This window comes from Triplophysa dalaica, chromosome 5, assembly GCF_015846415.1.
Source record: "Triplophysa dalaica isolate WHDGS20190420 chromosome 5, ASM1584641v1, whole genome shotgun sequence".
In the NCBI taxonomy this organism is placed as follows: Eukaryota; Metazoa; Chordata; class Actinopteri; order Cypriniformes; family Nemacheilidae; genus Triplophysa; species Triplophysa dalaica.
Genome location: NC_079546.1, coordinates 22,627,313 through 22,644,324, shown reverse-complemented (window position 1 = coordinate 22,644,324; position 17,012 = coordinate 22,627,313). Strand labels below are relative to the sequence as shown.

Sequence of the window (17,012 nt, the reverse complement as noted above, 5' to 3'; positions counted from 1 at the left end):
AGGGGCGGTGGTCTCCTCCTCGACATCTTATCTAAGATTAGTCAGCTAATCTTCCAGCTTGAACTGCTAAAACAATTGTCAAGTGTCTTTGATATATGCTTCAGTTTTTCATTCTACAGTATGTCACAGCTGTCGTCAAATTGTTGTTAACATTTTCTTGCCTTTTTGTAAAATATTAACATTAACATGAGTGGCTCGCTGCGTGTACAGTCTAAGAAACAACAACAAGAAAAATTATTCTGAATGTTTTTCTGATGCGAGAATTTGGAAAGACAGGCTTGAAAGCGGTTGCCTTCGGGAGAGGGCACTCACTGTCTTAATTCAAATATCTGTATTAAGGTGAGGTGCTTTAAGGCGGAATAGCAGTGTCATTATTCTCTGTTTTTTTTCTTAACTTATTACAAAATAAAAAATATTTCACCTCAGGAAAACAAACTATCCTGTCCTGTCAAACGTTATACAGTTGCATATTCAGGTAAATGTGGCGTCACGTGCTGTCTTCACTAAAGCGCAACTAGACTACGAGCATAGCATGGAACGTGTGAAATAAAAGTAAAGAACCTAATATCTAATAACTGCTACTTCATATATTATATGGGAAGGATTTACATGGAGGTATGAAATTCATATTCATCTTTAACAGTTCATGTTTCTGTTGTTAATTCACCATGGTACTCCATGTTATTTTCACTTTGTGTTATTTTGTGTATGTGTATATTACTGTGGTGGCTCAAAATATTGAAATAAAAAATCTAGTTTGGGACTGCATTTAATAGATTTAATCTTAAAGTGATACTTCACCCAAAAATGAAAACTCTAAATCCACCTTTGAGTTGCAAATGTGTACAAATGTATTCTTTCTGATAAACACAGAGAAAGATATTTGGAAGAAAGCTTATAACCAAACATATCTCAACACCCTTGACTCTGTTAAACACAAAAGAAAACATTCCGAAGAATGTAGGACCGCAAAAAGTTTCTGGGACACTTTTGACTATCATTGTTTATTCCTACTATGGTAGTCAATGGGTGTTGGATCTGTTTGGTTTTAAGCATCATTCCAAAGTTCTTTCTCTGTGTTCATCAGAACAAAGACATTTATAAACATTTGGAATGACTCGAAGGTGAGTAAATGATGACAGAATTTTTATTTTTGGGTAAACTGTCCCTTTAACATCCACTTAAAAAGATGGTTCACCCAAACCAAACAGACCTCATCATTGATTCCCATAGCATATGCTTTCCCTACCCTGTCAGTCAATGGGGGATGAGATCTGTTTGGTTACTGACAGTATTCCATATACCTTCCACTGTGTCCAACAGAACAAAGAATAAAGGCAGGGTAATGGACTTCTGGACTGTTGTTGTTACTTTAAATCAGAAACAAAATACCCTTCTGCACAAAAGGTACACTCCCCTTCCTGCATTGCTACACCCTCGAAAGTACTGTGGACTGCAGGCCTGAAAAACCTTAGCCATACAGCTTAAAAAAAAAGACGACACAAGTACATACAAGATTCACACAGGTTCCAGTTAAACAATGATACTCAAGACTCCGTTACACGGTTAACATATCAACATATGTTGGTTCTAACAAACAGCAAAACCAATGTTACTCACAAATGCAAATCAAAGCAATCTCTTCAGTGATGATTTTTGGACGATCTTGCTTTCCAACATCTCTCTGCTGAAAGCCTTCATAGTATCAGAATCAGAAAGAACTTTATTGTCAAGTATGTTTGCACATACAAAGACTTTGTTTTGGTGAGAGGAGCATCCAGTACACAGAATCAGCAACAACACACGGAGACCATAAAACAATAAAAAATACAAAAGCGCCTATGGGCCTAAAAAAATAAGAAATACAATACAATAAACATAAGTGTAAAGCTATGGAGAGTAAAGTTATGTGTGTATGTAAATATGTACAAGTAAAAAATAAGAAAAGACTATTGTAGTAAAAGGTATGTGCTATATAAAGCAGAATGAAATATAATTTACAGAAACAGTTGTGTAAAAATCGATATTGCATTATCTGCAGGATATATTTGAAATTGCACTTTATTATTATTATTGCACAGAATTAATTGCACATATTTTTTCTACGCGCAAGTTGTTATTTGCATGTAAAAAACATTGAACTGTTCAAGAGGTAGATGGCCTGAGGGAAGAAGCTATTTTAGTGTCTGGTTGGTTTGGTGCTCAGTGTTTTCTTTAGCGCCGACAAGGCAGCAGCATCGTGGAGAGATGATGGTTTGGATGTGAGAGGTCAAGGGTGATTTTCTGAGCCCTTTTCCTCACTCTTAATGTTTTCAGTTCTTGGAGGGTGGGCAGGGGAGCACCAATGATCTTCACAGCAGTCCAAACCGTCCTCTGTAGTCTTCTATTCAATTCAATTCAAGTTTATTTATAAAGCGCTTTTAACAGTTCGCATAATTCCAAAGCAGCTTTACAGGGGCAAACAGAAAAAACAGAAAAGATAAAACACATCACAGTGCATGGTGTTTATAGAACGAGCAAGATCATCCTAATAAATAATATCTTATTAATAAATAAATAAATAAATGCAGTCTCCCAGTGAGAAAACCAAAACTGCCCTGCTGTGGCTAGAAACCCAAACTCCAATAATTGATTAACGGGAGAAACCAGACTCATCTGGGAGGGCCAGATCCCCTGTGACGTGTCATAGCTGCACTCAGTGACCCCGGCCAAAAGCAACCTATCAAATATCCACGAGGAAGAGGGAGAGCCCACCATCTGCAACCCTGAAAGTCCCACTCGCCGAAAACTGTGCATGGTCACCCCGTTCCCACTCCACGATTGACACAAGAGATCAGAGGAACAACCAGGGAAAATAGTAATGGCATGTTGTCCGACATCGACCGCAATAAAAGGCCAAACCCGACTCACACAGCCCCAGCAAATGAATCCCCCCAACCACAACCAACGAACCCACTCAATCTCCAAAAACACCCACTCAGGAACCTCCAATCAGGGCCACTGAATGCAGCTATAACCGCAAACTGCTGACATGTGATGTAAGTTTAGCATTACATACCAAGTATTGTAACTTAAGCATAAATGTGATAAGTAGTCCGTCTTTGCTCTTGGTTGGGATGTAGTGGTCTGAGCTGGGATAGTCAGATGGTCGTATTTCTCTTGAGTGATGGTGGCAGCCTGTAGCTGTAGCTGGCCTAATCTCTTATTGGGGATGGGCATATGTCAATCATCTGGACCTGCCGGAATTTCTCCCTACCTCGGGATGTGTATTCCGAGGCGGAGGCAGAAAGAGAATAATTACGAAGCTGCTGTTCATTAACTATGCATTAAGTTAAAGCTTGAAAAGATACGTCTTTAGCCTAGATTTAAATTGGGAGAGTGTGTCTGACCCTCGAATATTATCAGGAAGGCCAGAGTTTAGCTTTGTAGCTTTCCTGTAGCTCAGTGGTAAGAGTATTGCACTAACAACGCAAGGTTGTGGGTTCGATCCCATGGGATTGCAAATGCCTTTGTAAAATGTATAGGATAAAGCAATGTAAGTCGCTTTGGATAAAAGCGTCTGCCAAATGCCTAAATGTAAGTAGAACATCATAATAGTCAAATCTTGAGTTTACAAATGCATGAATAAGCTTTAGTGCGTCAGCAACACATAAAATATTTCGTAATTTGGCAACATGTCTGAGGTGGAAGAAGGCTGTTTTTGTGATATTTGAGATGTGATTTTTAAATGACAGGTTGCCGTCTTATATAACGCCTAGGTCTTTAACTGTATTTGTTGGAGTAACAGTGCACCCTTCATTTTGCAGGTTGTAATCTGTGATATTCTGTTTACGTGTTTTTGGTGCTATAAGTAATTTTTCTGTTTAGCTAGAGTTTAAAAGAAGGAAATTCCAATGTTTTATGTCTTCGATGCACTCTGCCAGTTTGATGAGATATATAGCTGAGTATCATCTGCATTACAGTGGAAGCTAATTCCATGTTTTCTAATAATGTTGCCAAGGGGCAGCATGTATATGGAGAAAAGCAAGGGTCCTAAAACCGATCCCTGAGGTAATCCATAATTTACTTGCCTGAGATTTGACGATTTCCCATTTAAATGGAAAAATTGATATCTGTCTGTTAAGTAAGATCTGAACCATTGTAGTGCCTCTGGCCCTGAATACCGGTTTAATTGTGTAAACGATCTAATAGTATTCTACGCTCTACAGCAGCGGTTCTCAATCCTGGTCCTCGAGCCCCACCGCTCTGCATATTTTGTGTATCTCTCTTGTTTAACACAACTGATTTAAATCTCTAGCTCATTAGAAGAGAGCTTAATGAATGAACCGCGTTCAGATTGACGTGTTCCCTGAACTGTGTTCATTGCTCTCTACTCCCTGCACACAGGAAATCGGCTGACGTTAATTTAAGAACACAAATTTGCGCAACACTACTGCCTGCAGCGTCTATACACAGACAAAACCTACTACAGAAGATTCAAGGGCAACATTTGCGCAACATTATGCCCATTTCGAACAGGAATTATGGCAGAATATATAGTGCTGTTTACTTCGCAGTGCTTTTATGGACGTATTAAAGAACCTCAGAAACGCTAGGAGAAGCATACAAAATATGCAGAGCGGGGGGGGGGGGGGTGGTGGGTGGCGCGAGGACAAGGTTTGGGAACCGCTGGTCTACAGTATCGAAGGCAGCACTAAGGTCAAGCAGGACTAAGAGTGAGATGTCACCTTTATCTGATGCAATAAGGAGGTCATTTGTAATTCTAACGAGTGCAGTTTCAGTGCTATGATGTGGTCAAAAGGCAGACTGAATCTTTTCGTGCATGTCATTATTTTGTAGATAAGTACACAACTGAGTGGACATTAATTTTTTCTAGTATTTTGGACAAGTATGCGATATTTATGGGTATGGGTATGGGTCTATAGCTTCCAAATTCATTGGATTCTGAGATTTTTTTAATAAGAGACTTAATTACAGCCAGATTAAAGGGTCCTGGGACATGGACTAGATTAATTGATAAGTTAATAATGTTATAAATGGGCTCAATTGCAACAGGTAGTAACTCTTTTAAAAAATAGTCGGAATGGGGTCTAATAAGCATGTTGTCGGTTTGAATGTTGCAATAAGTTTGATTAAGTGTTCCTGATTGATAGGAGAAAAACACTGTAGCTTGTTTTAGCTATGTTGTCTCATATTTTTTTTTTTTTCTCTGTAAAGAATTTCATGAAATCATTGATACCATGGTGCGGCGGAATAGCCAGGTCAGGTGAAGTCTGTTTGTTTCGCAGTTGTACTAAATAAAAACCTTGTATTGTTTTTGTTATTTTCTATGAGGTTACGGAAATGTTCGGCTTTTGCTGCTTTAAGTGCCTTTTTTATAAAAGTTTTCACTCTCTTTCCATGCAATTTTATAATTTGATTGGCTACAAGTTTGTTTTGGTACTCAGCCCGACTCAGTTTCCTAAAACGTTCTTGAGAAAATGCTAACCCTGCCTTTAATGACTGGATGTCTGCTGAACCATCAATCTGTATATCTAAGTACTCACATGTTTGCTGTTATTGTCAGCAGGCAGACACGGGACACAGAGGTCAGTGCTATGACAAGGGAGTTTATTGAGATACAAGACAGAACAAGGGTAAAGCACACACAGTGGAGACGAGGAGCTTGAGCTTAGAGAGTCTATGATTCTTATCTGGTTTCAGAGTAGCTTGTACAGTCCACTGGAGCAGACGGGAAACAGGAGAGCCAGGAGTTGAAGGCACACACAAAGGTTGAGTAGAATCCAAAGTCCTTGGTGAATCCTCAGGAGATAATGCTGTAGGGTATAATCTCATGGAAGGTTTGAGACCAGACAGTGAGTGAACCAGGGAAGTGTGACTTTATAGTGTGGGGTTGGTGATTGGTGGCAGGCGTGTGATCAGTACTCAGGTGAGTGAGATCTGTTGATTGCAGTGGGTGAAGCTGGTGGTGTCTGTGTTGACTCTCTGACATTACCTCCCCCTCCTCCAGGGGCGGCTCCTGACGACCGCTGACGGGGGCGGCCTCAGCCTCTTGGTGCAGGACGATCTGGATGGGCTCTGTGAAAGTCCGTCAGTAGAGCAGGGTCGAGGATGTCATCTCGCTGAACCCAGGATCTTTCTTCGGGTCCATAACCTTCCCAGTCTATCAGGTACTCGAGTCGGCCACCTCGTCGCCTGGAATCCAGGATTGCCTCCACCCGGTAGACTATGGTTTCTTCAATTGCCTCTGGAGGCGGAGTTATGGATAGTTCCTCTGGTTCTGTGGAGGATGGAGACACAGGTTTTAGGAGTGAGACATGAAACGAAGGGTGAATGCGGTACCTCGGGGGGAGCTGGAGCCGGTAGGTGACGTCATTTATCTGCTTCTCTATTGGGAAAGGACCTATGTAGCGGGGACTCAGCTTACGGCAGGATTGACGGAGACGCAGATCCCGAGTGGAAAGCCAAACTCGATCCCCTGGACGATAGACCGGGGTAGGGGATCGTCGGGCATCTGCAAATTGTTTGTGTTTCCGTACAGCATGCTGCCGGTGGATATGGGCTGAGTCCCACACCCTCTCACTCGTTCGAAACCAGTGGTCAATAGATGGGACTTCCGATGGTTCCTCAGTCCAGGGAAACAACGGGGGTTGGTAACCGAGTACACACTGGAACGGGGTGAGACCCGTGGTGTTTTGTTTTAGGGAGTTCTGTGCGTACTCGGCCCACGGAAGGAAACGGTTCCAGCTGGTTTGGTTGTCATGACAGTAGGTCCTAAGATATCTCCCTATCTCCTGTATCTTCCGCTCTGTCTGGCCGTTGGTTTGAGGGTGATAACCGGAAGAGAGTTTGACTGCCACTTGGAGGAATTTGAAGAAGGCCTTCCACACACGTGAGGTGAACTGTGGTCCACGGTCAGAGACGATTTCCTCTGGGATCCCAAAGTTGCGGAATACATTGTGGAAAAGGGCCTCTGCGGTTTCTAGAGCGGTAGGTAGACCCCGCAGGGGAATGAGCCGGCAGGCCTTGGAGAAACGGTCCACCGCTACGAGTATACAGGTGAAACCATCTGATTTGGGTAAATCTGTGACGAAGTCAACCCCGACGTGTGACCAGGGTCTACGTGGAATAGGAAGGGGTACCAGTTTTCCAGCAGGTAGTTGACGTGGCGTGCGGGAGATGGCGCAAACTGAGCATCCTTCTACAAATTGTGAGACATCCCGGACCATATTAGGCCACCAGTAACGAGCCTGGAGGAGCGAGAGGGTACGCTGGTTGCCTGGGTGTCCTGAGCCCGGGGAAGAGTGCGTTGAGCCCAGAAGGTCCTTGCGTAGGTTGGTTGGAACGTAGACCTTACCCTCTGGTCCCCCTGGTGGAGCAGGTTCAGCAACTGTGGCGGTCCGTATTTGGTCATCCAGATCCCATTGGATAGGGCTGACAAGTATGGCTGGAGGAAGGATGGGTTCTGGTGTAGGGAATTCCTCTGGAGCATGAATTCTGGAAAGGGAATCTGCTTTTACGTTTTTATCTCCGGGCCTGTAGGTGATGGTGAAGTGAAAACGGGTGAAGAAGAGAGACCAGCGGGCTTGACGTGGGTTCAGTCTCTTTGCGGTGCGGAGGTATTCCAGGTTCTTATGGTCAGTGATGACAGAGAAAGGGTGATTAGCTCCCTCCAGCCAATGCCTCCACTCTTCCAGTGCTAACTTTATTGCTAGTAGCTCCCGATTGCCGATGTCATAATTTTGCTCCGCCGGGGACAACTTCTTGGAGAAGAAGGCACAAGGATGGAGTTGAAGAGGATCTCCGTGACGTTGAGATAACACCGCTCCCGCGCCGGTAGTGGAGGCGTCCACTTCCACCACAAAGGGGAGATCTGGGTTTGGATGGGTGAGCACAGGAGCAGTGATGAAGGCTCTCTTTAACTCTTCGAAAGCATCTCGAGCTTCGGGGTTCCAGGATAATGATTTCGGTTTACGGCGGAGTAGGGAGGTGAGAGGAGAGGACATGAAACTGAAGTTCTTAATGAACCTTCGATAGAAATTTGAAAACCCCAGGAAACGTTGAAGTTCCTTTACTGTTTGAGGAAGTGGCCAGTTCTTGATGGCTTGGATCTTTCCCTGGTCCATATTAATGCCCTCCGCGCCGATGATGTAACCGAGGAGCTGGACCGTGGGGCGATGGAACTCACACTTCTCAAGTTTAAGATACAGCTGATGTTTCCTGAGCTGTTGGAGGACCTTTATGACATGGTGGCGATGTTCAGCCAAGTCCCGGGAGTAAATGAGGATATCATCTATGTAGACGATCACGAAGTTATGGAGATACTCTTGGAATATTTCATTCATGAAACCCTGGAAGACAGCTGGAGCATTGGATAGTCCGTAAGGCATCACCAGGTATTCGTAGTGTCCCGAAGGAGTGATGAACGCAGTTTTCCATTCGTCCCCCTCCCGGATTCGAACGAGGTTGTAGGCACTCCGCAGATCCAGCTTGGTGAAGATGCGAGCACCACGGAGTTCCTCAAGGGCAGCAGGGACTAAAGGAAGAGGATAGGGTAGCTTGACAGTTTGGCTGTTGAGGGTCCGATAATCGATACAGGGCCGCAAACCACCGTCCTTTTTACCCACGAAGAAGAAGCTTGAGGCCGCGGGTGAAGTAGAAGATCGAATGAAGTTCTGGTTTAGAGTCTCCTCAATGTAATCCTCCATAGCCTTACGCTCCGGGATGGACAGTGGATACACACGTCCTTTAGGCGGTGTAGCCCCAGGCAGCAGATCAATGGCGCAGTCCCATGGCCGATGAGGTGGTAGGAGGGTTGCTGCCTGTTTGCTGAAAACATCCTGGAACTCCATATAATCAGATGGGATGTGGAGATCTGAGGGTGGATCAGGGCTCTCAACACGCGTGGAATTTACTTGGACGGGGAAGTGATGAATCGGAGGTTTGGGTACCGAGGAGATACACTGTTGAAAACAGGCTGGGCTCCATCGCAGAATCTCGCTGGACTCCCATCCAACTTCCGGAGAGTGTTGAGCGAGCCATGGGCGTCCTAGGATGACATCTACGGTGGATCCCTCCAACACCAGGAAGGATATCTGTTCTTGGTGCAAACAGCCGATACGTAGGTTGATGGGTGGTGATTGATATTTGACTCTGCCTCGTCCCAGCGGCTTTCCCTGGATGGTTTCTACCTTTAATTCCGCATGAGGTAGAAACCGTAACTCAAGTCTTTTTAGTAGCGACGGGGAGATGAAGTTGCCTGATGAGCCCGAGTCGAGGAGTGCCCGTCCTGCAACGATCGAATTGGATTTCTAAAAGGGTTAACTTAGAAATAGCAGGAGATCCGGGAATGGTACTCACTATAAGACGTGGCGGGCGAATTGGGCATGCTTTGATCTGGTGTCCAGAGGCCCCGCAATACAGGCACCGACCTTGGGTCATACGAAGTGCTTGTTCCTGGGGAGATAGTCTGTGAGTATCAACCTGCATGGGTTCAGGTACTGAAGGATAGGCTTCTGGTGAGAGCGGTGAACGAGGTGATGCGTCCAGTTGGCATGCGGTGAGTAACTGGGCGATTTTCACAGTTTTCTGCATGAAGTTCTCTAGTCCCAAGCTATTGTCGTAGATGACTACCTTCTTACGGAGTTGGGAATTCAATCCTTGGCGATAAGCTGTCATCAGTGCTGCTTCATTCCATCCGCTAGCGTGCGGAAATGTAGAGTGTAGTCACTCGCCGAAGAATTTCCTTGGCGTAGGCGGAAGAGCTGATCGGAGACAACCAGGTCCCCGGTACTGAGACCAAATACCTCCTGGAAGTGAGACGAGAAGATGGAAAAAGAGTTAGTCAGAGGGGATTGTGAGCTCCAAAGGGTTTGAGCCCAGAGCAACGCTCTTCCAGAGAGGAGGGAAATGAGAAATGCCACTTTAGCTCGTTCGGTGGTAAATTTTTGAGAGTTCATCTCAATGTATAGGGAAACTTGAAGGAGGAAACCGCTACATCCTGCCGCTTCACCAACATAGCTGGGAGGAAGGCCCATGGGACTGACTGAGGCAGATTGTTGACGAGGATCCGGAGATAAAGCTGCACGAAGGGCGCTGACCAACCCCTCGTAAGGAATATCCGTCGGGGAAGCAGCGTGCTCCATCTCCAGATGTTTTTAAAGGTCTGGTCTTCTGTCAGCAGGCAGACACGGGACACAGAGGTCAGTGCTATGACAAGGGAGTTTATTGAGATACAAGACAGAACAAGGGTAAAGCACACACAGTGGAGACGAGGAGCTTGAGAGTCTATGATTCTTATCTGGTTTCAGAGTAGCTTGTACAGTCCACTGGAGCAGACGGGAAACAGGAGAGCCAGGAGTTGAAGGCACACACAAAGGTTGAGTAGAATCCAAAGTCCTTGGTGAATCCTCAGGAGATAATGCTGTAGGGTATAATCTCATGGAAGGTTTGAGACCAGACAGTGAGTGAACCAGGGAAGTGTGACTTTATAGTGTGGGGTTGGTGATTGGTGGCAGGTGTGTGATCAGTACTCAGGTGAGTGAGATCTGTTGATCGCAGTGGGTGAAGCTGGTGGTGTCTGTGTTGACTCTCTGACAGTTATATTTCCAGGAGTTAAGCAACCAAGATGTTTTTTCCATGGTTGTGCTCTTTTTGTTTCAGACGTCATTCATTCATAAAAAGGTTCAATATTATTCAATTGAAAATAAGAGTTAACAGAGCGGTTATTGTAAATTATTAGAGAAATTAAAAGGAGATTTTAGCGTCATCTAAAGTTGAGGTTACAACCAACGGCTCACTTCACCCCACTTCTTTCAATTAAAAAGGACTATGGCAACTGAAAAAGACAAATATGTCGTTGTGTTTTCTCTTCTTTGTATAAGGAGATACTTTATTTACGAAACAGGAGCAGTTTGTCTGTTTATGGCTGATGTAGAAACGTGGCGAATTTCATGCAAGGGGCCCGCCGTTAATATGGCGTAGATAAAATGAGTTAATACTAAGATAATAAAAACATAAAGCTTCATTATGTAAGGTCTTTATACACCTCTGAAGACATATTTATGTATATAGTATTGTATTTATGTCAATATATTCTCCAAAAGATTACACACCGGAGCTTTTAAACAATATTTACATTTGCACTTATGCGTGACTCCGGAGAGGAAACAGAAATGGCATTGTCTACCTTTCTATGCAAATTAAAAATGACTTTAATAAATAGAATCAACACAAAAATAAAAGCATTTTAATAAACCTGATCATTGAGCACTCTTTAAAACAAGGCTTTATACCTACACCCACGGCTCATTAGCTTAATGTGTTTTCTACGCAGCAGTTAAAGACCCAAGGAAGCATGTGAAACAATATTGTCAACATGATCATATGCCAATTAATTTGAGTGTTTATGTATTTTCTCATCATTATTAGAAGCAGTCTGCTTATCATCACGATCCCATTCCCCACAATTGCATTTTTCAACCTTTAGTTAGTGTATATTGTTGCTTTTAGAGTAAAACAATACCTTCAAAATGATAAAGCTCAAAGTTCAGTGCCAGGCGAGACATTGCCTTTAACAGAATTTGCTTTTCAAGGACTACAGAGAACGTTTGGATTTGGACTACAGCCCTCTACTTCCCAGGTACATGATATCAATATTTCGAGTTATTTTAATGACCTTTAATGACCACTACACGCTAAACTACTTCCACTTTCATCACAGTTCTACAGCTTGTAATTTATATTTCAGTTACACACATTCTAAATATTACCCATGCATATCAGTTAAATTTTACTCTCATATATTAGGTTGCTAAGTAAACTACATGCAAACTTCCTGAATCTACTCAATGAAATTGAGTCAAGGATTTCCACTCAATTAGATTTACATTTATTCTATGTTTTCAAGTAAAGCTTACTTAAATTTATCAGATATGTGTCATGACACACTAAAATAAATTAGATAAAGTCTAACTAATATTTCTCAATATTGATTAAATATTTTGTGCTATTCTGTGGCTCAGTTGTGAGAGTATGGCACTAGTAACACTTAAGTCATGGGTTCAATCCCAAGAGATTTCACATACTCAGATACAATGCATAGCATAATGCAATGTAAGGAGTCAAGAGATCAACTAAAGTGAACACTGATCACAATAATGGTGTAATCAAATGAATCTTGTGTTCATTGTCACAAAGGGGTTTTGTAGACGTTTGTTATTTGGTCAATAAAAGCAATTTCTCAAAATCTCATCTCCTGTTTCTGACCATTTGCAGGTCAATTCAAGCTTCTCTGAATAAGTCATATTTAGTGTTTATTTATTCAATATTTAGCATTCATAATAAGCAGATGAACTGTTGCGGTTATATAAACTAACATTAATTCATTTTTATAAGTTATTCATATTGAGAAATATTAGGTAGACTGTGAGAATCTGGATTTCGTCCTGTCCTCTACAAATATTGCATCTGTGTTTAATACAAAGTTCATATCTCATATGTATTCATTCGTATTCATTCCTATTAATATTAGCTTCTATTCAAATAAGATGTGCCTTACTTTGTTGTTGTTTAACCTCGTTGAAAGTTGTATTATGTCTTATGCTGTCTTATGTTGATATAAGCATCTGTTGTTCTCCATATCATGGTTCCTAATGATGCCTATGGACAATTGTTTTATTATTGTAATATTAAATATGTAATCATATCTGATTGTTCAGGAGGAAAGACTAAACAGAAAGTCTGGTGATTTTCCACTGTATTGGTGGTTTTATATGTGGCCTCCTTATGCAAATATATAAGTATTAGTCCTAAAATAATAAACTTTGGACTCTGATTGAACAAGCACCTGGTGTCTGTGTCAAACTTTGTCTCCAGATCTGCAAACTCTGTGTGTTCCATCGACTAGACTCTTCAACCGTATAATATTGTTAGACAAGGGGACATAAGAAGTTTAAATTCTTTCATTTTAGGGAAATATTAGGTAGACTTTTTCAAATTTCTTTTTGTGTGTCACGACTCATATCTTATAAATTTAGGTACCCATTACTTATACATTTGGTTGAACCTACAGAGTTAGGAAGAATGTTCCACCAGGAAGGAGTTGTGAAGCGGAATGAGAGGGAAAGCGATTTACTGTCCTTATGAGAAGGCAATACGAGACGCCGCTGGTTTGCTGAATGCAGGGATCTTGATGGGGTGTAGGGTTGCAGGAGGGTGTGAAAGTAAGCCGGTGCAGATCCAGTGATGGTCCTGTAGGCAAGCGTTTGTGACTTGAATCTGATACAGGCTTCGACCGGTAGATAACGGTAGATAAAAAGGGGTGTCACATGAGCCCTTTTGGGCTGATGGAAGACGAGGTGTGCTGCTGCATTCTGGACCAGCTGGAGCGGTTTGATAGCCTTTGTAGGACGACCAGCAAGGAGACGGTGCAGTAGTCCAATCTTGAGATTACCAGGGCTTGGACAAGGAGTTGTGCCGCATGGTCAGTGAGATAGGGTCTGATCTTTCTAATGTTGAATAAGGCGTATCGGCATGACCGTGTTGTCTTTGCAATGTGAGCATTGAAAGACAGCCGTTCATCAAATATGACTGGCTGTTTCGGAAGCTGTGATTGTGGTATTGCCAAGATGGATGTTGAGATCGTTTTGCACCATAGGGTTTGCCGGAAACACAAGTAATTCTGTCTTGGCAAGGTTCAGTTGGAGGTGATGCCATTATATCCAAGCTGAGATGTCCTCAAGGCAAGCTGTAATGTGAGCTACTACAGTGGCATCGTCTGGGTGAAACGAGATGTAGATCTGGGTGTCATCAGCATAGCAGTGATACGAGAAGCAATGTGCCTGTATGATGGGTCCCAAGGATGTCGTGCAGATGGAATGAAGCAGTGGTCCAAGCATCGATCCCTTAGGGACCCCAGTGATCAAGTGGTGAGCAGTGGACAGCCAGACTGCTTGACATCCAGTAGTTTGTTTTGGGATAGGTAGGAAGACACCTGGTTGAACGCTGCCCTTTCAAGTGTTTTTGCAATGAATGGGAGGAGAGAGACAGGTCTAGAACTGTCGGGAGTAGAGGGGTCCATTGAGGGTTTCTTCAGTAGGGGCGTGACCTGGGCCTGTTTGAATGTGGATGGGAAAGTGCCAGTGAGCAGGGAGGTGTTGATGATGTGTCTGGTTACTTCAGTGTCTGTCAGTGGGGTGAAGGAGGAGAGTTTGATGGTTGAAGTGTGGGAGGTGTACCAAGGTCTGAGGTACCGAAAATTGTTTGCTGATGGATGATGTTTTCTCAGTGAAAATACAGCGAAGTCTTCCGCAGTCAAAGATGAAGTGGGAGGGGGAGGAGGGGGGCACAGAAGAGTGATACATGTGAAACACAATCAGAGAAGGAGGAGAGTAGTGACTGTTAGTCCCCTAGGTCAGCAGGATTATTGGTCTAGCGCCATCTCCTTTCACCAGCCCTGAGTTTACTCTGTTGTTCACGGATGATGTCAGACAGCCAGTGGCAGGAGGGGGTGGCACGAGCTGGTCTGGAGGACAGTGGACAAAGGTTATCTAGACAGGATGTAAGTGTTGAGCATAATGTGTCAGTGTCAGCATCTAGAGATGCAAAGTTGGAGGGAAGAGAGGATGTCACTCTAGCAGATAGTATGCTGGGGAGAGAGAGTGAAGGTTCCGTTTAAAGTAAATGGGTGGTGGTGTTAGTGTAGTGCATGTAGGAAGGAGCGTGTTGAAAGTGATGAAGAAGTTGTCCGAGGTGTGAAGAGGTGTGACTTGAATGTTATCTGTGGTGCAGTTACAGACGTAGATGTGAATCAGCTGGTTTTCTGATCTGTGAGTACATACTGTGACGAGGCGCGTGAAGTCGAACGAGGCGGTGAGGGTGTGGAAGTCAGAAGCATAGGGTTTCTCCAGGTGGATGTTGAAACCCAAAGACTAAAAGACGGCCGGCATCCTCTGGGAATGATGAGAGCAGCACAACTAACTCTTCAATGAAGTCATGAAGAGGACCTGGGGGACGGTAAACTACAACAACGCTGAGCTGAGTGGGAAATGTGATATTAACAGCATGGTATTCAAATGAATAGTTGTTGAATAGGGAAGATAGTTTGGAATATTTCCAGTCATTGTTGATAATCAAACCTGTGCCCCCTCCTCTTCTGGTTTGGCGGGGAGAGTGAGAGAAGGAGTAGTTTGTGGAGAGAGCAGCGGTTGTGGCAGAGTCTTCAGGACGAATCCATGTCTCAGTAAGACCAAGAATGTGAATGTCAGACTGGCTGGCAAACGCATTGATGAAGTCAGTCTTGTTAACAGCTGACTGGCAGTTCCAGAGAAACATAGAGAGAGACAGAGGTGTAAAAGGGTAGATGTGAATGGGACGCGCTTGAGAGCGTGTGTGTCGTGCCTTGCGTCTTGGGTGAGAACGCTGCCTACGGAGGAGTACAGGAATAAACTTGAAACAAATGTTAGTACAGCATTAAATGAAAGCAAAGATACGTTAAATATACTGATGTGCTTTGCCGGTGTCTTTGCTCGGTGGAGTAGCGCAGGTAGAGTCGCAGATCTTTACACTTGTCGGTCTTCACACGAGGAGGCTGAACACGATGGCTGACGCTACCACTGAGGCTTATCGCACCAGCGCAGAGGCACTGCTTAAGTATGTGATGAGATTAGCGTGAACAGAATACACCTGGAACACACCTTCTCGATTAGCAAAATAAAGTCTGAAATTACTTGAATGGGCCACGGATCGAACAATCATCAACTAGCTCAGTGCTTTTAAGCGCAAACTTATAATGTCAAGCCATAACGAGCGGCTAACAGCACCTTCACTTCAGTACCAACGCACAAAAACACTAACAACTTAGCAATCAGTCAACGATTAATTAAATAAACAAGCTCAAACTATCAGTCAAAGAGTGATTAAATAAACAAGCTCAAACTATCAGTCAAAGAGTGATTCAATAAACAAGCTCAAATAAACTTAACTAGCAACAGGCAACAGTCCAGTTCAACAGTTAAAACGAGGTAACAGGGTAAATAGCAGACTCATGCACTACAGCAGACTTGTGATGACTTTTTCGCTTCTCCTGAACCATTATTCCACAGATTGGGGCTGCTATATTGACTATATTGCTTTAAAACATGCTTTATTCTTCCTGATTTCAATCTATGTAATGTTTTCTTCTCTTTTTGGATTGTATCTGATGGTAGAATGATCTGCTCTGGTGCTTCACCTGGTGAATCTGGTCTATTAGAGTCAGTCTCTCTTATAGTCACTCCAGAGAGGAGGAGGGTGTCAGTGTGTTAAACCTTGTGCTGGTTTTGTGTTACAGCAGATGTTTTGTTCACAGTCAGTTTGAGCAAATGTGTACCTAGAAGCCTGGATGTACAGTTATGTGATTCCTTTTTAATTATTTTATTCAAATTATAACTTATGAATTGTGACCTCAAACCTCTTCATATGTCTTAATAAAACTCCTTATGATAATTATCTTGTGTTTCAGCTGAGTCTTCCCATCACCTCTCTTGACTCAGTGGTTTACACTGTTAGCTCTTACCTGCTGTTTCTACAGTAGTATATTGTCAACACTGTTAACAGATAGTTACTGATCATACATCAGCAAAAGATCTTATTGAGGTTAAATATGTAAGTCAACATTAGTGTGACCAGTGTTATTTTAGATGGACTGTTGGCTCTCATTATTTAATATGATTGTCCTGAACTGTTTCCTCAAAGCATATTTGTCTGCCAATAAATGACTGGCAGATAAGGTCTAAGTGTACTTTACCGCACTGTTATTTCTTCCCTGATTACCCAGTCAACACGATGATGTCACAGTGATGTCACCATGAGTTTACAGAAAGCTCACGATGAGGTCAAACTGTAACCTCACATCAAACTCACTGTGTTCTCAAACTGTGATCTTAGAGGTTTAGATGTGACTGGTTTGTCATTTGAAGTCATCATTATATTGATGAGTGTTTGCTTTAGTTTAGCTCTTGACTCTACAGTGT

At 43.0% G+C, this 17,012-nt stretch overlaps 2 protein-coding genes across 3 annotated transcripts in view; both read left to right on the top strand.

Moving 5' to 3' along the window:
* Positions 1 to 17,012, top strand: part of LOC130421317 (uncharacterized) — a 792,526-nt gene that overhangs the window by 561,386 nt on the left and 214,128 nt on the right. The window lies entirely within an intron of this gene.
* The window catches only part of LOC130421309 (macrophage mannose receptor 1-like), a 37,228-nt gene that overhangs the window by 505 nt on the left and 19,711 nt on the right, over positions 1 to 17,012 (top strand). Inside the window, exon 1 of one of the 2 annotated variants that reach the window (XM_056749122.1) lies at positions 14,982 to 15,015. The exons of the other annotated variant lie outside the window; for it this stretch is intronic. The gene's annotated coding sequence lies outside the window, so the exon portion shown is untranslated. Of the gene's footprint in view, positions 1 to 14,981; positions 15,016 to 17,012 lie in introns of those variants that run through there. 2 annotated transcript variants of the gene reach the window in all.